This window comes from Tympanuchus pallidicinctus, unplaced genomic scaffold (assembly GCF_026119805.1).
Source record: "Tympanuchus pallidicinctus isolate F22 unplaced genomic scaffold, pur_lepc_1.0 scaffold20, whole genome shotgun sequence".
Lineage (NCBI taxonomy): Eukaryota > Metazoa > Chordata > Aves > Galliformes > Phasianidae > Tympanuchus > Tympanuchus pallidicinctus.
In genome coordinates, this window is record NW_026294722.1 from 11,882,963 (window position 1) to 11,906,526 (window position 23,564).

Consider the following 23,564-nt stretch of genomic DNA (forward strand, 5'->3'; position numbering starts at 1 on the left):
AGTGACAAAAGCCAGAACACACTTCTAACCTCTGATACTCCTTGTGTGTGCTTTTCAGCTATGGTGTTCTTAAATGTGAACAGCACTAAGCAAAACATTTCTGAAAACCTACTACTGGACTCCATGAGCAGGAACTGTGTTATAACTTGGGATATTTTTACCAACTGTTTTGTTTTAAAGGCAGATACAAAATACTGCTTGTAGTGGGAACGTCACAGAAAGAGAGAGAAGGGAAGGGAAGGGAAGGGAAAGGAAGGGAAAGGAAGGGAAGGGCCTTCAACTTCATACAACTATTGTTAAAAGTGTCACTTGCAGACTTGGGAGTTGTCATTCTTGATGTTCTTTAGGATTTTCTCTATTTCATTCAATTATAAGATTGTCCATATAAACTCAGGAAAATTAAGCCTGGGAATTGAAGGATTCTCAGGGAATACTGTGGGAGGGAAATTAAGGTAGGCTGCTGAAGCCACAACTGACTACTGAATTCAGAATTTGACTCTTTCAAGTTTTGTTTAGTATCATAAATTGAATTCTACAGAAGCATAATGAAAAGCCAGTACTCAGACAATACTGGCAAGTGTGTCATGGGCAGTGTGGGCAGTCTATAAGAATCCATAAGGGCTTGTGAAAACTGCTTCCTGCAAAAGGACTGAAATTAGGAGAGTGAAACCAGGTGAGGCTCAGCTTAGTTCTGGTAGCCTGGCACAGCTGAGGGAATGTAATTGCCCTTCAATAGAGTTATAATGTACTAAATAAGTTATTAAGTAAAAAGGGAAATTAGCTGTATTATTAAAAAGTTATTATTAAAGAAGTTATTATTAAAAGTCTTCTTTGTAATGATAGAAGCACTTTGTGTACTAGTATTAACTTCCTGAGAAAGTAAAACACATTCCTTAACAATACAAGCCCACCAATATCAACACAGGGCAAAAAAAAGAGCTGAAAGACTGTAGTTATTTCACCCTGTGAAAGCAGCAGAATAAGAGAATGTTGCTAAAGATGCAAAAAGGATGTTAGCGCTCTCTCTTAAAAATAACAATAATAATAAAAATCTTTAAATGTGGAGTTTCTTGGGGTGAATTAAACTGGTGAAGTGCCACAGTAGTCCAAGTGATCCTTAGCAAAACTGTTAACTGAATAAAACCCAACATCTGCCATTCACGTTGAGGAAGACTTGTCCCTCTGACAAACATCAGACTTCCTGAGAGCAGATGCTTAAGCTGCACTGAAGGCATCTGCTCAGAAGTTGCCTTACATCATGTGAGCTCAGAGTGTGCACATAGGAACATGAGGGTTTTGCTCCCTGACCCAGAATCATACTGTTATATAAAGCCTGGGATTATCAATAACCTCACATTACAAACTAGCTTCTGTTCAACTCATTAAAGGATTGTGTCTCTGCCTGTTCTGACTCATTTAGCCTCTTTGTCATTCTTTCTGTTAATGAAGATAGCAATTCATTACTCTCCACTAGCTGAAATACCCATAGGATAACGCAGTTTTCCCTTCAGAAACAATTGCTTTACAATGGCATTGCAGCAGCTTGCTTTGTGCTGGCAAAATAGGTGCCAGGCCAGCCAACAACCAGATATTCCAACCTCAAACGCTTGCTCCTGAAATTATGGTTAGATGTATCCAAAGAATCCGGTCCTGGGTTAAACCAGCACACTTCCATTGCTCTCAGTGCAAGCTTGGTTCCCTGGCTTTATCACGTACGACATTACATCACCACCTTACAATGAAACATATAATCAAAAACCCAGAAGCTGACTCTCTGTAGGGGTTTTGGGAGAACCAGTTTTTAGGAATAAGAAACTTAGATGTGACTTGGTTTCTTTAAGATTTAGATTGAATTGAAACAATGCATCCGTATGTTCACACCGTTGACCTTTTCTCCTTTAAAGACAGTTTGACTAGGCCAAAGGGATTACTAAAAATTCTGAAAGGCTCCTTCCTTGGAAATCCAGGTATTGGCTGCTCTGGTTCTTTTGACTCTCGGCCCTTGTGCAACCTTCTGCCTTGCCTAGGCCAATGCTCTTTTCCCTCCCAGTGACCTCCTGCACAATCCATGGAAATGCTGAAAGCCTGCTATGCAGACTGGAAAACTCCTCTTTTTTTTTTTTTTTTTTTTTTTTTTTTTTTTTACTGGCTTTAATGGACTTTGATTCCAAATGCAAAGAATTCAGCCAGATCTGACCGTATGAAATTCCTCAGAGTTGGCCAGTTCCCCATGGGTTTAAATCCTAGAGTAACTGGGATAGATTTAAAGAAGTTTCCTGAGAAAGTCACACTGCAGATAGTTTTGAGGGAAAAGCATTTTACTGGCTGAATAATCACAGGTGAATTTCCAGGTCCAACACCAAAGTAAAGTAATGGGAACTAAGGAAAATCTTCTGGAAGTCATTCAGAATTAGAGAAGTTGATGTGTGGAACTTGAGCAGAACAAAGAAAAACAGAAACAGAAAAATGGAAGCAAAAAAGAAAAAAGAGAGAAGGAAGGGAAGGGAAGGGAAGGGAAGGGAAGGGAAGGGAAGGGAAGGGAAGGGAAGGGAAGGGAAGGGAAGGGAAGGGAAGGGAAGGGAAGGGAAGGGAAGGAAGGAAGGAAAGGAAAGGAAGGGAAGGAAAGGAAGGGAAGGGAAGGGAAGGGAAGGGAAGGGAAGGAAAGGGAAGGGAAGGGAAGGGAAGGGAAAAGGAAGGGAAGGGAAGGAAAGGAAAGGAAAGGAAAGGAAAGGAAAGGAAAGGAAAGGAAAGGAAAGGAAAGGAAAGGAAAGGAAAGGAAAGGAAAGGAAAGGAAAGGAAAGGAAAGGAAAGGAAAGGAAAGGAAGTAGAGATAAAATGATTTTCAAATTTATGCATTTATTTCTTTTTACAAAGCTACTTGACTGTAGGCGAAACCAATGAAAATTATGTTGCTTTTTCTGTGGAAAAATTATGAAATTCAGATTGAGAATGTGTTCTGATCTGTCTGAGTTTGGCATTTTAACGGGGCTGGCTTCTTCAAGGCAGCCTATTACAGCCCCATTCAGTAGTTCTAACCGTTGTGGAAAAGTGCCATGTGCCAACAGCTATTTTCCACAATTTTCTTCAGAAATCTGAAAGAAATGCAGAAAATTGATTTGCAGTCCTGGCAGAGAGATAGAGAAACAGTAGCACAAGGCTGCAGGCCAGTAATTTATGTTTCGAATATCACTGAGTGCTTTGCCTATAATTTCAAGGGAGGATGATAATAATTAAAAGCACAAACTCTCCAGTCATCTCTTACGAGGGAAAAAGCTGGAAGTTGGAAGTGTAGGGATTTCTTTGAGTGCTTAACTTTTCCAGTGGAGTTTCAAAAATTAAATATAGTAATAATATCTGTCATCCAAAAATTATCCCAAAGCACTTTCCAGTGCAGACGGGGGAAGCACTTCAGGCACCATGGGATGCAGTGGATGAGACGTGGCAGCTGTGTGACAGCAGGCAACCACACCATGGTCCCCAGACCACAGCAGGGAGGGCTTGGGTGCTCTGGCATGTCCCTGCCCAGCACTGGGAAGAGTCAAGAGACACCTGAGCCATTCAGGAGTAAAGCTCTTACACTGTGGATAGCCTTACATGACATCCCATATCAGATCTGGCTCATTTGGGTTTAGTTTGGTGTACCCTTGCATAGTGCTGTATTGTACCATAGAATGAGTTCCTTGTGAGGAAGCAGCCTGTAGTTAGTCTAAAAGTTCAGAGACAAGAATGCATGGCAAGGAGTACAAGACCAACCAGCTCTGTTTCTCACTTGAAAATCTTGATATGAAAAGATGGCCTCTGCCTACAACATTGGTTCCAATTTAATGCTGGTAGTATTTGCCTGGAGTGTATCTTCACTGTGCAGGCAGATAGCTGTGGAATATTTATGTCTAATCCAAGCCCAGCCATCTCCTACCTGGTTTTGCGGGTAACTGTGGTACTGATTGGGTCTTGGGCTCCATTTCAGCTCAAGTTGCAGCCTTCTTGCTTAGCTATGGAGCTACAGGGTGAGAATCACTGCATTAATATTGCTGCGTATATTCACATTTCTGCAGCAGCATATCCATCAGACAGTGACTCATATCAATTACAAACAAGATGTGAATTAGGAGAGAGTGTGGTAAATTTGTATATAATTTTCTTCCTCTGGATTCTAATTCCTCATTAAAAATAAAAAATAATCATCCACCTGATCTATTCCTCCTTGAGTTTGAAAGGAGCCTGAAGAGAGGTATAAACATTTAAACTCTGTGCTCAGTCAGGTATTAACTCACTTTGCTTCACAGCAGTATGTGCAAGAAAGCTGAGTGTGATCCCATAAAGTGCTGTGCTGACTTGTTACTCAGAAATTTCCTTCAGAAACATTCAGAAGGAAAATCATCCCTAGGGATCATGCTTTAAAGTTCCCAGCAGCTTGCCTGGATGCATTTAGCCTCCTGGAGGGGTAACAACAGCAAAAAGCCCAGTGGAAAGTAACAACCATGGAAAAGATTATCTGAATCTCCATCCTACATATTATTAGCATGACGATGTGCCTTGCTGGACATGGTAATCCCATCTCAGACTCATACTTTACAGAAAGAAGACAATCCTACTCAAGCCAAGGTATGCTGTGCACTTTTGGAACTGGCACATCCCTGACAAATGGCTTTCAGTACTGGTTTTTATTTTCATCAACATGATTACACACATTGTTGATTTAACAGAGGACAGAATTTGACCCTCGAGTCTCATCAGCTGCACACATTGTGAGGGATGCCTTGACCGCTTGGCCTATGCTCCAAGCCCCATTACGTTACGTTATCATGTAATAAATATGTGATTAATGATTACTAAGCATCATTTAATGAAAGGTTTTCTTGCCTTTTCTATTTTGTATTACTGCATGGAAGTTGAACCATGGATAATTAAATGCCACGTAAAATATTTTAATACTAGGGATCCTGGGAGCATCTTGGCAACCTTGTAATTGCCTGTCATTAACAAGCATGCCCTAATGTGACATCCCATTTCAGCATTCTCTCTGAGAAGGTCTTTTTTTCTCCACTGCAGCAAGGAGATGAAGACTGGGTTATCCAGAAGAAGCAGGTGTTGCAACGTTGCTCCCCATGGAGGCTATTTCAATACCCAGACGTCATTAGCACTGAGATACAGTACGTTGTAGTACAGTAAATGCGTCACGTTGCACTGGCTTCCATGGCACTCTAGTGCATCCCGCAATGTATCATTGCAGGTTTCTGTCAGCAAAGGTTGTTTGAAAGGGAGGGACTTGGCTCCATAAGCAGGAACTGCAGAGCAAAAGGGAAGATGGTAATCTTTTCTTCCTCTTTTTTTCTGCCCCCTTTCATAGACGTTTTTTTTCACAGGCTTGGCACTGAAATAAGTGAAAAATATTCCAAGCTCAGGTATCACTGTAAGCAGTTTAGTAATTGTATAAACAGCAATATTCAATGAATGAGCATTATAAGGAAGTGTAAGCAAGCACACTGAGCTACATCTAAGTCTATGATGATGTACCAGTGCCTTGCAACCAGCTAATGGTACTATTTCTGCATAGGTAACATTTTACTGGGGTGGAGGCAGACAGAATATGAATGCTCCAGTTTTACAGCAGAGGTACCCACCTCAGGAAGACAGGATAATTCAATGAAAAAGGACCTCAGGAGGATCTGCTAGGTCACATGAGATAGATTAAGATTTGACTGTTGTGTTTAAAATAACTGCTTTACTATTTAACTCCCTCTGTCAAGCTGCCTCCTCCAACACAGAACATAATTTCATTCAGGTTTACAGCTGAATAACATCATTTTAAGCCTCAACTGAAAGGAAACCGTAAAGCCCTCTGCTGAATTAGGCTGGGTTTTTGCAGCTTTGCTACACTGTTTAGTAAAATTTGCTATCAGCAACGCAGGAGGTACTGGATAATCTAATCGAGTGGCAAGACAGGACAGTGCTGCGAATACAGCAAGGAGGAAGACACAAACCTCTGGTATACAGAGTAGAAGCATGAAAGTCCAAAGAGAGAGACGCTCTGATGGAGAAATACGAATTATTCCAACTAGCATCTGTTTTGCTGCGCGCAGAACTTGTACACTGTTTTTAGCACAAGTTGCAGTTTACACAGCACAGAGCATTTCGGTTTTGTAATAAGGTTTGCAAAAGAAGAGTATAATTTTATCTAAACCGATTTACCTGTCCCTAGCTATTAACCCAGCAGGTCTCAGATGCCAAGTGGAGACTCATTTAGCATCTCTGCCTTCACATTGCCTTAGCAATTTCTTTGTTACTAGAGGACGAGAAAAAAGCTGTCTTAGCGAAGGGAGAGGCATGCCCCCCATGTCTTAATGAAACAAATTCCTCTGGGTTTGGCCTAGCAGTTATGTTTCCATCGCTGTGCAAGAGCCCCGGATTAATTCCTGCTCCAGTGCTTTGCTGGGAGGGCCAGCAGCAGCGTGACAAGGTGATGCAGCCACTTGACATCCATCCTCAATGACTGTGGAGCAGAACACTGGGTGAACAAACACAGAGGGAGGAAGAAATCCTGGGCTTTTTTGAGGGCACTGGAGTGGTCCTCAGGTTTAATGAGGGAAAGGCATCTGAAATGACACACCCTGCTGGGTGAAATGCAGGAAATACAACGACATATTATTTGCTGGAAATGAAATATACATTTTTTAAATGTGGCTCTCAGTGAAAACCAAGTTTTTTAAATTTCAGGCAATGTATGTTTTGTGGTTGTTGGGACCCAGCACAGCACTCCTCGCAGAGCTTTAAATCATTTTGTATGAATGCAAAAGCCCTCTCTGCTTTGCTGAATCGAGAGACCTCCAGAAAAGCCTGAATGTGAAAAGAAAAGTAACAGCTGAAAATTCCAGCCAGAGACTTCGAGTTTTCCAAGGCCTGTTTGCTTTGGCCTTCCTCTGCCATTCCTTTCTCTCTTTCTTTAGAAGTGTGAAACGGGTTGGTTGCTGGTATTTGCTCTGCGGTCTGTGCTAACTGTTCCATCTGTGTAAACTTCGACTTGCCAGCCTGGGAGTTTAACAACACTTTCCCTTCAGCTGGAAGGAAAATGAAAGCTCCGTTAAGTGGCACTTTGAAGCTTTGCAAAACATGCTGCGTGGAGTTTGAACAAAGAGTGGGAAGGCCAAGCCTGCCCAGGGCTCCGTGGGGCTGCAGACCCGGAGCACCCCTGGGATGCTCCAAAGTGCTTTAGCAGATTAAGAAGCCCGAGCCCAGAGAAGTGCTCTGAGAGCCAAGTGATCTATGAGTCTAGCAGGGGTACTTTGTCACTTGTTACCAAGATTCTAAAAGTGTTCAGGCTCCAAAACAACCTATTAGGCACCCAAGATAAGACTAAATGCCTAAATATCTCAGTGGGTCCAGTTTCCAGTAGGTGTCACACAGTTGCTAAATTTATTATGCTAGATGTTCAGATTAGTCCCCAGGTGAGTCCAGTTCCTCTATGCACATCTAGCTCAGCTGTGCCCAGGTTTGGTTGCCTCTGATTCTTAGCACAAGGATTGCTTCTGTATTTGGACTGTCGCTTAGGTTGCTACAGTCCTTCATACTGGTGATTGCCAAATTGTGCATTAAATGCAAAACCATCCACTGGACATCTTGTCATCATTGCCAGGTCTTGGCGAGTATTGGAGTAACCAGCCCTGGACAGTAGACAGACTTTACTCTGCCCCACCGCATTGGGTTCAAAGGAAGACTGATCTCATCCTAGCAAGGCTTTGACTTAATATTCAGCACTGTTGGACCAGTTCTAATTTAGAGATAAGCACTGATCAACTATTATTTAAAAATAAAAATAAGAAAAATGAAAAAATCCCTGATTAACTCCACCTAGATTTGAATGCTGTCACCCCTTTATTTCCACAGTGACAAGTGAAATGCTGTTTTGCCTCCCCTTTTCACACTACTTTTCTTCTGATCTGTGTTTTATATTTGTCCTTCTTAGGATTCTTTCTCCCTGCCTTGAATGTACTCATTAACCTCAATAGCTTATGACTACACTCCCCTTCCTCTTTTTTTTGGTTTTGTTTTTCTTTTTCTTTTGTTTTTGTGTGTGTTTGTGTGTTATTTGCTTTTGTTTCCTGACAGCGTGCTTCCTAAGGGTTCATTTTCAAATGTTTAAGTGCCTGCATGTAGCTAACAGAGAAAACAGAAGCTGTAAAGCCAATACATAAGTAATACTTTGAAAATGTGTCGTAAAATTCAGGATCTATTAATATCAGCATAGGAGAGGGGTAAATTTGCTCAGAAAATCTTTCTGTTGCTGAGAAAGCAGAATTCATCAGATTCTCTGAAAATAATGTTTCAGAACATTCACGTGAACTTCCAGCAGCTGAGAAGTTCAACTGTGTTTACTTCTAATAAAAAAAAAAAAAAAAACAAAAAACACAAAAAAAAAACCACCTGATTTTTTTTTTCATAGTAAATTTGTAGCAGAGGTGATTGTAAATGTATCAAAGAAAAAACCTACAAATAACACTGGAAGTAAATGTATTTTTGAAGACCACTTTCAATAAATATTTCCAATTTACTGAGAATTATTTTTCCCTGACATTCAAAGCAAACAATCACTAAACATTTTCATTTTTTTTAATTTGCCTTTCCATCACTGCCTTTTCTTGTTTTAAAACTCATTGTCTGCAGTCATTTCTTACTTTGGCTGCAACATCTTACTTCTGCAGAAATACATTTCTATTCAAAAAGTCCAACCAGCTTTTCCCTGTGACAATTCAGATCTCTTCAAGAAATATTAGTAAAATGTCTTGTCACTTTGCTCCTGCTGTAGTTAACCAGACAAGTTTGTTCTCTGAAGAAATCTCCGTTGCATAATGCAGACACCTTCAATTTTTCTGCAGTTGAGCTCAAAAGCCAACTCACTTTAACCAAAGAAAGGTCACTTGTGCGTTTGCATAATATAAAATATATTTGCATAAATCAAGCTGTGACTTCCTACATTACATTGATCTTGAGTGCATATTCTGTTTTTCATGGTGATGTGGAATAAGAGGCGCCAAGAAGCACTCAGAACAGTGCCTGGTTTAAGCACAGTCCCACAGTGAAGTGAACATAGATCATTCCCTGAGATTACCTGAATGCCCACAGATGTCAGTGAGATCACAGAAGACAGTTCTGCTTCTGCTGACCTCACTATCACGAGAGAGATCTTTTTTCCCTTTTTTTCCTGATTTTGCTGTGTTATGTACTCTGTTCAAGTCATGGAAGCAAACCTGTAGGTGTGCAGAGATCCACAGAGAATGAGAATCTAGATTTAAGTAGTCAAGATTTGCCAAAATCATCAGTAAATGAATGCACCTGAAATTTTCTTACAATACTCCAACTTAATGCGGATGGCAGAGGAAATTGAAGCTCTCCCGACTCTTGGAACTTGAGCTTTCATACAAATTTCATCTTCCAGGAAATATCTAATAAAGTCACTCCAGCAGGCATGGTACGAATTGCCAATATATTCAAAAGCATTGCACAGGTGCCAAAGTGAGGACATGCCAGGCCAGCCTCAGCCACTCCAAAGCAATGATAGCACAGAGTCCTGCGTTAGGAAGCCAAGGGGCAGATCATGCTCTCTGGGCTGACCTTTGCCAAAGCTTCTTAAGAAGCTCTCTAAGCAGGTCTAGTCTGGCTCTTTACATAAGCTGCACGATTACTTTCACCCCCTAATCTGCTTACATGTGAGATTTACGAAAGATGGATCTTAAAGGCACTTTTTTTATTATTATTTTTTCTTTTTGAAGAGTGTACGGTAACTATTGAGTCACTGCCTGAACCACTGACAGCACCTGGGGAAAGGATCCAGTCTGCCTTGGAAACACATGTGAAGGCAATTCACCTCTACGACTGAAGGAGGTTTTACCTCTCTTAGACCTCATTTAAGGGCTGACTGCCACCCTAGGAGGATCTCTTCTAGAATAGATCCTTCCCTTGTGGAGTTTTTCCTGTGAGCATAGATCTTCAGAGACAGGTGAGTACTTTTCCTTTGCAACACCTTTCCATTTGTGCTAGTCCCTTTGTCATTACATCTCCTGTATTGCCATTCCACTGCACTGATCTTTCAGATTGTTACAAGGAAGAATCATTTTATTTGTTATCACAGTTAAAGACTGTTTTGCATTGGTTTTCTGTTTGTTATGTCACCACGGTAAGCAGCAGAAGGCATGGCTAGCAGTGTATAACCTTTTCATTCATTTGAATGTCTATCTGCTAGCTCTCAGAAATAACTGCTGTCAGCTCTGCTTGTTAGAGTGGAAAGTGAACTTCTCACCCAGCCCTCTTGTTTTTGGGTACAGCTGATGTTCACTCTCACAAGAGTGATGCACAACAGGGCCCATAGCATCAAACCACCCCAGTAACACAGGTCACCAGTTAACTCAGAGCACTAAAACAAGAACAGGCTAGCAGAACCTCATGCTAATTATCAGCATATGATGAGTTAATACTCTGATTACACCTACTTAATCTGTGCAAGGTGGGCTCATAAAGCAGATAATAATCATCAGGAGACACAAGAAAAAGGCAAGAGAAATTATGGGAAACTGGAAAAGCTTTTCTGGGGTGTGTGTGTAGGGGGGGGAAGGCTTAAATTTTTTTTTCTTTTTTTTTTTTTTCTCTCTCTCTTATGTTATTTGTGCCCCCTGGTATTTTGTTATTTTTATTTTTTTAGACCAATGCTTAGGCTAAAAACAAGCTATTTGCTATTATGGCACATGCATTCCAAAGTATGGGAATTACCAGGGCAAAGACAAGCGGTCACCACAAGGCCAAAAACAGCTAGTGCTGTTTTTGGATTCAGCAGCTGGGTGACTTCATGGAGGTGGCCAGGCTGTAGCTCTCCCTTGTGCCTGGCTGTGACATGCTGTGTGACAGCCTGGGCATCCCTCCTGCTACTGCTTTCTCCTTTGCCTGGCTGCGTGCTGCCTCAGAGGCTGTCTGTGTGGTCAGCTTCACTTGGCACAGCTCAGTGGAAGGTTTTGCAGAAGTACAGGGCTGTGATGGTGCTGGCATGACAAATAAAAGCAAAGCATCCACTGTCTTAGGCACAAAGCTGTTTGTTACTTGCAGCTGTGGCAGGCTTCAGGGGATACTGCTTGATGGCTAGCTGTGCAGGTCACTGAGTTGAGGAGAGGAGCAAATACTTTGTGCCAGGTTTTGATCCTCTGATCAGACTAGAGCATATCAGGAGAAGTCCTACCAAAGTCACGCAGGATTTGGCTTCCTGTTTCTGGAAGCACTTCTCCAGCAGGAGTGAGCTGCTGGCAGTTCTGCACCTGAGCAAAGCATTATTGAGATCTACCATACCTGTAACTGACAGGATAGCAATAAGCAATGGAACTGTAAGGTGGAGACAGCTCAAAGTCAAGCATCTGATGCTTCTGAGGTGCATTTCTACTCCAATACTGCCAACTTTAGATATCTGAATTAACAATTTAGGATTTGTAACTGGACTGGATGTATAGTAAATCCTTGCTGGTACTAGCTGAAAGCATGTTGTAATCAAACCAAATCAACCACATGTTGTTGTTGTAGTTGCAATCTCACAATAGTAACAGGGTCTTTTCTGAGCATTAAAGATCCTTAGGATGCTGATTGTTCTGAGGCAGTCATGAACCCATGGAGTTTTTAAAAGGATCCATTGCTGCCTGCTGAAGCTCAGATGGAACAGTCCCAGAAGACATGAGCATGGCCTCTGTCACCCCATGCATTGCTTCCCAGGCAAAACTGGCTTCTTCTGGCATTTTTCACAGCATCTTTGTTCTCACTGAAAGCATTCTTCCGCTGCGGTTTTGTAGAATGTTGCCTTCCGTGCTGGTAGGGCCAACATAAGGGGAAGTAGGTGGGGAAATGCCACTCCCGTTCCTCTGCCAAAAGCAGAGATGAATTCCGTCTTCTATCTTTAGTATGAGGGGAACAGCATTCCCTCCTGCTTCCTTTTCCTGTGTGCTCAGTGAAGAGAGCCTCCAGCTCTGGCCAGTTCCAGCTGGAGGACAGGGAGCAGGTGGCCCTTGGGCAGCTTAAGGGCGTTCTGAACTTCTCCTTCTGTATGCCTGCTCTCACTGAAGTCTCAGGAGGCTTGCACTGCAGTGCACGCAATAAGAATCAGGCCAGGGGAAATGCACAGACACTCAAAACTTCATTTAAAAACAAACAAACAAAAAAACCCTGCCTTTGAATGACTAAAAAGGAAAAAACATTTTAAACATGTTTTCCAGGATTTTGAAGGCATTAGGAATGTTTTGGCACTTCTGTTGTCCATAGTATGCTGCCCTGGTGTATTTCTTGAGTCACAATGGTGATGTTTTAGCTCTTGGCTAGATACTTATCAGACAAATATCCCAGAATGCAGAAACAGCAAGTCATTAGCACAACTTGGAAGAAAAAAAGTAAAACCAAACTAAATACAAAATAAAGCAATATCCTACAAAAAAGTGATCTATCTGATACCAGTCTTCTGCTGGAGGCATCTCCATTAAGCTCCAGTGACAACAGATGGAAGACGGAACACAGAGAGGCCTCTAGGAAAGATTCTTTGAGCCTGTGCTAAAGTTGCTTTTAACTACAATTAGAAAGTCAATTAGAAAGTCATTTCAGCACTAATGAAACAACAAATGATTTATACTTAATGTGCTTGGCAGGCAAGCCAGCCCAGTAAATACAGCTGAATTTAAAAAAAGGCAATTCAAAGTTAAAATATGTCAGAAGTTTGCAGTTTTGTGTGAGTGTAGAAATGTATACATATATGTGTTTTCCAAGTTAAAAGTGTTTCCGTTTTGAGCTGCAACTGAAAATACCTTTAACAGTGCAGTTCATGCTTCCACTGGTTCTGTGCAACCTGACATGGGTGCATGTGGGCAAGTCCAGCTCCACAAGGCCCACATCCCTCCTGCATTCAGATCACCTCAGTCCAGGTCAGCTGATGGGTGGTCTTTTAGCCTCTTCTGCAGGTAGAAGTGTGTGTTCTGTGCGGGAGCGGGGTGAAGGAAGCATAACAATATCTATATGTGTATATATTTGTAGCTGTCTCTGCCTTGGAGAGTTGATTGTGTGTTTTAATTATCTCAGAAGTTTGATGAGCACAAGGACTTTTCTTTGTTTTGCTGTAAGCCTAGTATGACCTGAATACAGCTATCCTTTTTGCAAGGAAAATGAAAGGTCTGAGGTTTCCTTCTCATTTGCAGAGAAGAATGTCAAAAATCAGTCCCTGGTGACAGTTCCCTCACTACAAATGCAGTGCAACTCCACTGGACACAGTTGAGCTCTTTCTACTCATGTAGCCTGTGATGTGCTCAGCTTGTCACTGGAACATCTGTGCCATTCTCCAAGGTGACAGTGTGAAGATGCCAGATCAGTAGCTATTACCTTTGGCCCTGGACATGCACACACAGTTGTTACATGAAGTTTAATCATGCTTATTACTTCCCACCTAAGGGTCTCAATGTGATTTAAAACCAGACTCTCAGTGCCTGATCGTCTCAGAGCCAACCACTTCCTAGAGGTCTTGCATCTGGAGGTGATGCTTCAAATAACATACATGATCAATGTGGGTACCAACAGACTTAAACATTTCCTTAAGGTTGCTTGCATGTAGCATTCTTTCATCACAGGAGTTGTTTTTTTTTTTTTTTTCTTAATCCAGGAATATGAAGGCTGCATCTTACATGTGTTACAGGCTAAAGCTGCCCTGATAATATACCACCTTACTCCTGGGACACACCAGCCAGGTTTTTCTCACAATGCATTTGGTCTGTCTCTAGGGAGGCTGCTGTAAAATGATTGCTGAACCCATCTCTAGTTCACTCCTGCTAATTAAACACCTCTGGTTCAGTGTTCTCTCTTTCTGTCTTTATTTTTTGCTGGATCCAAAAGGATATTATTTTTAGCTCTGGAGGGTTAAAGGGGAAGGGAATTGTGCCAGAATCAGGTTGTTAGGAAATGGGGAGAGAGGAAAAAATGCCGGGGGTGGGGGAGATGTGTAATGATTAAAATTCCAACTAATAATAAGACAGAAAGCTCTGGTGCATGGGCCCAGCCTAAATTAAGCTCCTGAATTAGGAGTGCTTTCCAAAAATCCCTCTTTAGACAATTTAATTAGGCGACAGGTATTTCCGGAGTCACGCGGTGGTTCCATTTGGCAGTAACTAAAGACTCCAAGAATTTTTACCCTAGAATCCAATGAAGCAAACAAAACAAAACATTCAGCAGGAGACAGAGAGTGGCATGATGGGAAGCTGGCCTGGCTCAGCACCATGGCAGCATCCCCTCACCCCCTGCCCAGCTCTGCTAATAAATGATCTGGTGGAACAGTCCCATTGAGGGAGCCAGGAGGTTGATCTTGAGAGGATGCTGATAGAATCCATATCCTTGCTCTGCATGCCATAGCCTATTGCTAATTGTGGGGTTATTAGGGAAAGAGATGGGAAGGGTTTGTGGTGTCCAGTCAGCTTTATGCTGTCCCCATGCTCTGGTGCGGCTGTGAAGGATGCAGAATCCCAGCCCCACACTGACAGTAACAAGAAGAGGTGAGGCCAGCGTGCTGAATGTCTGGGAGAGGGGAAGAAGGGCTGGGAATGCGAGAAAACCCTCTTGCTTACCCAAGCCATCAAGCCTCTTATTAATTTATTTTAATAATAATTATTTATTGTAATAATAGTAGTAGAGCTAATAAAGCTAATGATTTCATTTTATGGTGAAAAAGATATTTTTTTTTGGCCCTTGAAAGCAAGACTTATTCTTCTCCCTCCAAGACATGCACACATACCTGGCTACATTGAAGAGCACATAGCGGCACAACATATTAGATGTATTATTTTAATCTGGAAGGTGTCAGTTGCAAAGATGACTATAATATCATAGGCCACATACAGATAGGAAAAGTAAGAATTTCCCAGAAAATATTCCATTCAGCTACATGGAATTTTTTTGAGTTCCTTAATCCCACTTCCATTTCTTGGAAACTCTACATGTGTGAACATGTTCTCTAGACTTTCTTGGAGTGACAGGGACAGAATTAAACACAGGAATGTGCAGAGGAGTGTCTGAGGTACTCAGCTTATGCAGAACACTATTCTGTGTGACATCATGAAGTGATCTCAGAAGTCCCTTTTGGAGTGTAATGTTTTCACCAGCAGGCTTTCAGATACCAAGGACTGAATGGACAGATGACCTGAATAAACCTGGCTCCAATTTAAGCAGAATGAGTGGAAACTTTGAAAATTCTGGCATCACTGATTCTTAAGAATTTTTTTATGTGCAGGAGTCAGCTTAGTGCTCATAGGAAGTGCCCTTGTTTCTCTGGGTGTTCTAACCTTTAGCAAGCAGTTTCTATTATCTATTAGTTATTGCCAGGAAGAATTGTCTAATGTGTCAGGAAATGGCATGGGTATGTATGCCTTCAGCCAGGCATTTTGGCCTCTGTGCAGTCCTATGCCTATGCCTCTCCTCTTGAGGATACCTCTAGAGGCAAGGGTTATTGCCCCACACTAATTAAACATCCACTGATTCCTAAAACAAAAGAAAACACTCATGCTTATTGAGATTTTACTGTGATATTCAATATAACATGGATCTATTGTATGGTTTAATCCTCTGCAAATTTGCATTTAATAAAGGATAGTTAATATACAAAAGATTCATTAAGCAAATGTAATCAGATGGAAGAAATCATTGGAAGTGGGGGAAAAAGGCAAATTAATGGTTAGTTGAAAATCAGACTAGACAAAGCTCTAGCCACTGGGTTCAAGGATACTTACTGAACTCGCATGGAGCAGTTCCAGCTCCATACCTCTGCACAGAAAACCACGTTGTGCTGCTTGTGGGATGCTGTGGTGACCCTTATAGATCCCTTACAGATCGTGCTGCTGTGAAGCTTATTTCAATTGCTTTGAGCAATAAAACAGCTCCTCTGAGCAACCTGCAGCACATTGTCCTTCCAGTGCTTTGTATGAAGTTAGCTCTTCCACACTAAGGGAGACCTAGTGCAAGCCTCTGCCTTGATGAACTTCATTTTCTTCTGTACATCCACCCCTTAGATATGAATGGAAGTGGTCATTTTCTGAAGTCTTTTCTTGTACCTTCAACTAATACCAGGTTGGTATTTAACTAAGGAGGTAATTAAAAAATATAGTTAAAAATATCAAGTCCTTTTTATGTGATACATTTTTTTTTTTTTTCCCCTCACTGGCCAGCATATAATTGAAAATACTAAAAATAATAATAATAATAATATTTTAAATCTAACTTGTTTTTCATTTTGTTGACAAGGGAAACATTGAGGTCTCATGTATTTATACAGCTAAGACATTTTAAAGTACCATTTGGAACAGTAACTAAGTCCAGGAGTCCAGACTGGAAAGCTTTAGTCCAGAAACTCTGCTTAATATGTGCTTGATGATATGTACTGAGAAATCATTGCCTGGAGAAAAAAAAAAGGAAAGGGAAAAAAAGAAACAAAGACAAACACTGAGAGGGAAAAGAAGAAAAAAAAAAAATCACCTCTCAGCTCTCACTTACCTGAGTTACAGCTTCAAAATCCTTCCCCCATATTCATGATATGCATTACTGTTCAACCAAGTGTTTTGTTTCCCATGGTGTTGCCAATTTGGAGAGTAAAATGTTAAGGCATGTAAAAAAACAATGAATCCTCCACATTAATTGTTTATTTTTCATTTGGTTCCTGCCTGACACGACATCTTCCATCTGAGAAAGACATTAGCACTAGGAAGACAGGCACTGAATAAGCGTTTTGCTGGAAGTGGGACGTGTTTGCTTTCTTTGGAAGGTGAAAGCAGTGGAAGAAATAGAATTTGACAATAGAGTAAAACTACAAAAAAAAAAAAAAAGGGGGGGGGGGGGGAGGGGGAGGACAAGCACATGTTTCTTACCATAAAGACCTCTGTTTAGAACTCCATGCATACACACATCTCTACAGCTCGGCAGCTGTCATCTCAGTTCTGTCATAGTAATGCTGTGGATTCAGAGTCTGTGAGATTTTATTTCATATGACTCTATCATTTTGTGTTGATACATTTGTAAGTATTATACATTTATGTATATAATTTAATGTAAGTTGGAGAAAAATAGCCTTGTACTTATCAGAAAGCCCCAGAGTTCCTTGTGTGTAGGCAGGTGATGTGCCCTGTCCCACATGGCTCAGCCAGAGTCCCTCAGCCTTGTTCCTCTATGCTTTTCCTGCTATTTCCACCTAATTCTCATCATGTCCTTCAGATTAGACAGAATCACATCCCCTTACACCTCGGTGATGCTGCAAAAAAAAAGTTTAAAACAAACAAACAAAAAAAACCCCCAGCAACAAACAACCCACACTGTACTGCACTCTTTTGGATATGTTTGATTTGCATGATCCGTCCTCATACTTTTTCTCTGCTTTGTGCTATGCATATATTTGAGGCAATTGAGTGTCACTTGTGTGGAAGGATAAAATTCAAGTGGCTGCTTTCAGAAGTCACTTTGCTAATTATCCTCCCTTCAGGAGACTCACAGAAGATGGAAGCCAAGAATAAATTGCCTTTAGGTTTTGGGCAAGGAGAACTTGTGACAATTTTTGTTACATAAAGATTCATTCCTCTTTTTTATAAAAAAAAAAAAAAAAAAAAAAAAAAAAAAAAAAAAAAAAAAGGCTGGAAAGCAACTCTTGAGATTGTGTGGACTGTAGGCTGGCTGCTCTCAGTGAGTGTCTCCTGTCAGATGGTTATTTAACCTGCTCCTAATGGTTTCCAGCATCATAACATCTCCATGTGCTGCAGAAGGGGAATACATCCCTCCTGTGACCTCGGCTTGTGCCCATGTTTCCTGCACTGGATGCACTGCTCAGGGGAAATGGGTGAGGTGTGAAATTCCTCTGAGTAGAGATGATGCTTTATGACACTTAGTCTCTCCTTTGGTTACAATTCTTTTTTTCTATTTTTTCTTTTTTATTTTTTTTTTCCACCAGGAAGTAAAAAATTTGCTCTTGGCTTTTAGTACCAGCAAAGAAGAATCCTTTCCACCGTGGCTCAGAACAAGCTGGTCAGACAGCACAAAGGTAAATCCAAGATCTCGCTGTACCCTTGCTGTTCCCTCTTATTGTGCTCAGTTTCCACTCAGCATTTGTTACAGATTCAGGACTAGTCAGACCTTACAAAAATAAAAGGAACTTCTTGGCCACCTGCTTTGGGACACTGTCTGAGGTAGGCAAGGAAAGAAAATCAAATACAACCACTGCACCCAGCCAGCAGATCTCAGGAGGGCCAACTGCTCCTCTAAGATGCTCCAAGTTTAAAACTCTCTTACCATGTGTATCAGAATCAACTCCCTCAGTACCTATAATCAGAAAAAATTCTTCACTTTCCTCCTGACTTGCAAGATTTGTATCTGTCCACTTGTAAGGAGAAATGATGCCTTGTGAGCCATGTGACCAAGCTATTAACTAAATCAGACCTTATTTTGAATACAAAGTAGCATATCCTCTCAGAGATCTGTTTGTAATCAGTCAATATTATTTATTTTTGAAATGGTAAAAGAGACCATTGAGTAAATCTGAATAAGAAATAAATTTGGAGAAATTGCAATCAGCCTCTGAACATTTTGCAACCAAGGGGAAAAAAGAAACAGAGCAAATTAATTGATTAGATTATTTGCTGCAAGAAGCTCTCGTTATGATCCACTTCTAAATCTCGTCAGTATTTTGGTAGCCTCACACCTCAAGCCTGACCTGAATCAAACTCTGCTGTTCCAATCAGGACTCTTTCTTTAATGGAAATTGCCAGCCATATTCAATTAAGTGATGATTTTGCATTGTCGGCAAATGATCATGAAGGGAGCAGGCAGATAACATAGACTTCATTTTCACTTGCAAACAAAGTCAAATCTTTAGATGCAATACAGACTGATGTGTTTGTCCTTTGCCTTGCTTTTTTTTTTTTGCTTCCCACTCCCTGGACAGTGATACAATTCTCAGGAAGATGCTTACCACACACACTTGCTAAGTTTCTAGTTTTCCACCTACTGAAGAAGTGCAAGTAACATCTGATCAGCTGTAGCTTAACATCCAGGGACTCTGCTCACGAGATTCTTGAGGATGATAACAGATGGGGGCTTCCATCTGGACCAGAATAGCACTGAAGGTTGATCTCAGCATGGTACATCCCACACTGCGAAGCATTCACCAAGATGCTCAGCAGACCAAACTTCATGTGCAAGGGGCCCATCCTCTGAAATAGCTTCTTGATTAGTGCATTTGAGCTCGGCTTATCTGCCAGGAAGGAAGGAAAGAAGAATATCCTCTTGCTCCTTTGTACCTCCTCATATTCCAACTCAACACTCTACTTTGATGCGTTGCTCTAAGAAATCCTTGGTCCACAGCTAGAAGATATCAGGTATGTTTTATGGCCAGTCTCTTGCCTCCATTCTCCTTTTCAGCTCTTTCGGATGAGAAACTTCTGGATCTTTCTGATTCCTGCCTGTTAGAATTGATAACTTGAATTTCCAGTAGATGAATTCCTGGCCACTTCAGCAAGGGGCTGGAAGACACAGTCTGTAAGGGAGTATGATGCTGGGGTTTCTGAGCACAACTTCTGTGCATGCACATGCAGAACAGAAATACTGCTATGCAAATAAAGGAACACAGCAGCATCTGGCACTGCTCTGAGCCTGGTGGAAGGAAAGCTGTTGGGTAAAGCAATGGGAAGAGGGTCAACCTGAAATTTCAAATACAAAATGAGGAATGGGACCAGTTCTTGCAGATAGGGTGCACTAGACATGCTCTCTACTTTCCTCCTCCTGGTGAGCAGGAAAGAGATCAGCAGTAAGTCTGCTGGAGGCTGCAGAGGTGGTTTGATTTGGTTCATTGAGCTAGTGAACCTTAGAAAGAGTGAATTATAGGCAGTTTTGCGTAAACCACTTCGGGTGGAGAAGGAGGCAGTTGTGATTGATGCCAAGAACTTACTGAGCTGAGGTGAAAAGTGTTTGTGTATTTCAATGTAGCGTGACATATAAGCCCTTCCAGTTACAAGGTGCTACCTAGCGTAACCGTGGCACAGGCGTTGCCTTTTCATAATGCTAACCTGTGACTTTACATCAGTCTGATGTAAAATCAGAATTTGAATTTTTCATTCTCTTTCCCAGCTGAGTTCTGTTCCTCAATGCTGGAATGTGAAAACTGCGATAAGAAGCCGTCGTCTGTCTTCACTTTTGTGTAGGCTGAGCATTTACTGCAAAAGACTGCAGTGGCTTGTCCAAGTCTTCTTTCAAAACGTCTATCTGCACCAACCCCTACACACATTGGCAGTTCCATTGCTCAGATCCTGCTGACCTGCAGGCATAGAGTTCAGTCCTCAGCCAGCACAACAGTCAGGCACCGATGTTCCCAATGCCACTCTTCTGCTGGGAAGAAAATTGAGCTTGGTGGAAAAACAACATGCCCAGAAAAGGAACCTGCCCTTTCTCCTATTCTGAAAACAAGAAAGCTGTGGATTTGTTTCATCAGCATAACCTAAAAACAGCTGACATTGTGTCTTTGAATACCAAGGCCAAGGGCCAGAGGATTCTATGCAAAGAAGGAACACGCTAGCAGAGGACACTACAACTTGCATTTTCTTACTATCAGGTTGCTGTCTCCCAAACAAGATGTCTTTCTAGCATTTAAAAAGCTAAAGACTGTAATATGAAAGGTTACAAAGCAGTAAAGAGAAGTGACAGAAAAACCCCTCTGACAATCCTGCACACAACATTCTGGCTAACTGATTAGGTGATGAATCCAGTCTGATGTACTCAAACTTATGGACTTCTGTTAACTCCTAGGGGACAGAAGCATTTCAGCTTTCTTTAGCAATTCATCTAAAACGTGAGCAGGAAATTCAGCTCCAGCCTGGAATGCAAAAGACAAATTTCCTTTGAAGCCAAGTCTCCTCTCCAAATGCAGCCCTGAGAACTACTTTTTTGCATTTTTGCAGCCTATTGCGTCGTGTATTACTTACCGCTTTGAAAACATATTAATATTTCAGAGACACGCTTGAGTGTATTTGCCTATGTATCAGTGATAGACCACTTAAAGATCTTTTTCTTTTTTTAAATCTCATTGTTCAAGTTCCTTTTACCTTGATTTTATCACTTGTTCATTTTTTTGTATTTGTTTCATAGATATAAACGCAGTTGTCGTTGGTCAATCTTTACTTTGGGATGCACACAATGAAAAAGTAAGACTTTTTTTTTTTTCCCAAAGCACTGATCCAATAAGAAGAAAGCATCTTCATCATTGTTCATCTGAGGAGTTTATGCCAGGAAAGACAGTTCTAGTTTGCTGAGAAGCTCCCTTCAGCATAAGCAAATGAAGAAACACAAATTGAGCCCCATTCTATCTTCAGGCCTTTTGTGCCTTATGCCTGCCTGACTTGTATCCAAATATTTACTTTCACTGTGCTGCTGGTCAGGGTGTCTGCTGTTCCTATCAGTCATGAAGACTTGCATGCCTGCGCAGCATTACTCTGAGAATGAACAAGGCATTTGAATAAACAATATTAAAATATGGATTTTCAATCCTCTACAAAGGCATCTGTAGTAACCATGCACACAATTAAGTGAGCCATAAAATAAGATGACTATTGGATATCAATGCCACTTTTTAAAGTGTATCTGTCCCCAAAAGGGGAAAATATACCTATTTGATCTCTTATGATATTTTCATTGTACTTCGCTGAGCAGCATTGGTGGAACTCATGCATGTGATTAAAATAAACTTTACTGACAAAGTATTTAATATAAAAGCAGTGTTTTTAAAACATATAGCCTTCTACCATAACAAGCAGAGCAAAAGAACTGTTCTTAATATTTGATTTGGAGATTCTGAATTCATGAATGTATGAAAAGAGGACACAAGCCCCTCACAGACTAATCGGAGCTAGAGGTCACGCCATAAGTTATTGAGAAGAGTTTTCTAGAGGTGTAATATGGTTTTGAATTTGACCTGTGACTTCTGAGTTGTTACCCATGACCCCAAATAATCCAACTTCAGCTTCTTGAAGGCTATTAGGAGTTGAAGGTCATGCCACATGTTTCCACATTTACAAGGTAAAGTGTTAGGGCAAGTAACAGACCTCAAAAAATCTGTAGAAAATAACCTGGTGAACAAAGCATTACTTGATGCTTCCTGCCTAATTGGATGTGATTTCAGACCAGCTTGTGCTTGAGTAAGCTTCTAGCAAACTCTGCTTCCTTATTTGTTTTAGTGAGAAGGATATGATAATTAGCTGCTAAATGTCTTTTATATTTTTTAAAGTCAGATATCTGTTTTCTTTTTTTAAATCTGTAGAGCATGTTCTGTGCTCATATAAATGCCCAGATTTTGTATTTTGCAAGTTATCTAGGAAAAAAATAATGAGATTCGCTTTGTTCAGGCTTTTACTGTAGATTCTGATGTTGTAACTACATACATTTCTTCATGTGAGCTGGCTGTGTAGGCTCTCCTACAGACTATGGAGAGCAGTCAACAGTTCTGAAGCACAATTCGTCTCATTTTGATGTGCTTGACTAAAATTGGTCATTAATCATGATTCTGAAATCTCTGCTTCTCTCCATTGACTCAACCATAAATGAATCATGGATGGCAGGATCCAACACAGTTGTCCACATTGTAGTTATTTGGAGGCAGGCAATATGAATCCCTGCCCAGGTTTCTAAGGAGTTCCATGCCAAAGACAGATGTCCTGTCTGGAGGAAGTTAATTCAAAACTGGATGAAATTCATGTTTCCCTCAATTTCATAGGGAGGTCTGGGGCAGGAAGATTGTTACTCACTTTGTTAGCTGAATGTACTGTGATTCTCTCCAGCAATTACTGCAAAATCATGCTAAACCCCTCTCAGATCAAGCTGATTTGGAGATCTAATAATTGACAGAATAATTTGCTTTCTAAAGACTGAAGAATATCTGACTTGAATGCCTACAATAAATTGCAGTTGTTGGCAATGAGGCTTTTGAGGTTGTAGTTCAGGAAGGACTTGTTGCACCCCTTCAAATGCTGGGGCTGAATTCAGGCCACAACCTGGGGCATCTGTGAGACATTCTGTGTCAGATTCCAGCTCCTCACAACCTCTGTGAACCCAGAGGGACCGCAGGTACAAGAACATCTGTCAGCACATACAGTAGTGTGTCTGAGGGCCAAATTTGGCATCTATTTGCTGGTTTATTTTCAGGCAGATTTTGTCTAGGTCACACTAAAATATATTGAGATTGTCTGAAACACAAAAAACTAGGACCTTCAAAACATACTGAACAATTTGGAGATTTTAATACCTTGAAAACCTGGAAAACAGAAATACATTTTCTAAAACCAAATTTCACTCAATTGTCTCAGAAATATAAGCATTCAAAATTGGTAAGCTTTCAAAATCTTAAACGTCTTTAGGCTTTCAATACTATTTGCTGTTCACTGGGATTTGTCAACCTTCCTTTATTTCTTCCACATCTTCCATTCCTCAAAATTCTCTTATCCCATTTCCCACCTGGAAAGACTAAAGTTTAACAAAAGCAGTCACTGCTTCCATCT

The 23,564-nt window shown here is 41.0% G+C and overlaps 1 long non-coding RNA gene across 2 annotated transcripts; it reads left to right on the forward strand.

The window, feature by feature from the left end:
• Window positions 1-9,879: 9,879 nt before the first annotated feature.
• LOC128081024 (uncharacterized) lies at window positions 9,880-21,108 on the forward strand. 2 transcript variants are annotated; one of them, XR_008206951.1, is made up of 4 exons: window positions 9,880-9,994; window positions 17,978-18,067; window positions 18,968-19,400; window positions 20,149-21,108. It is a non-coding gene; the product is annotated as an uncharacterized LOC128081024 (long non-coding RNA). The 2 variants fall into 2 exon arrangements; XR_008206950.1 differs by lacking the exon at window positions 18,968-19,400 and adding an exon at window positions 19,444-19,560.
• The last annotated feature ends 2,456 nt before the right edge of the window (window positions 21,109-23,564 follow it).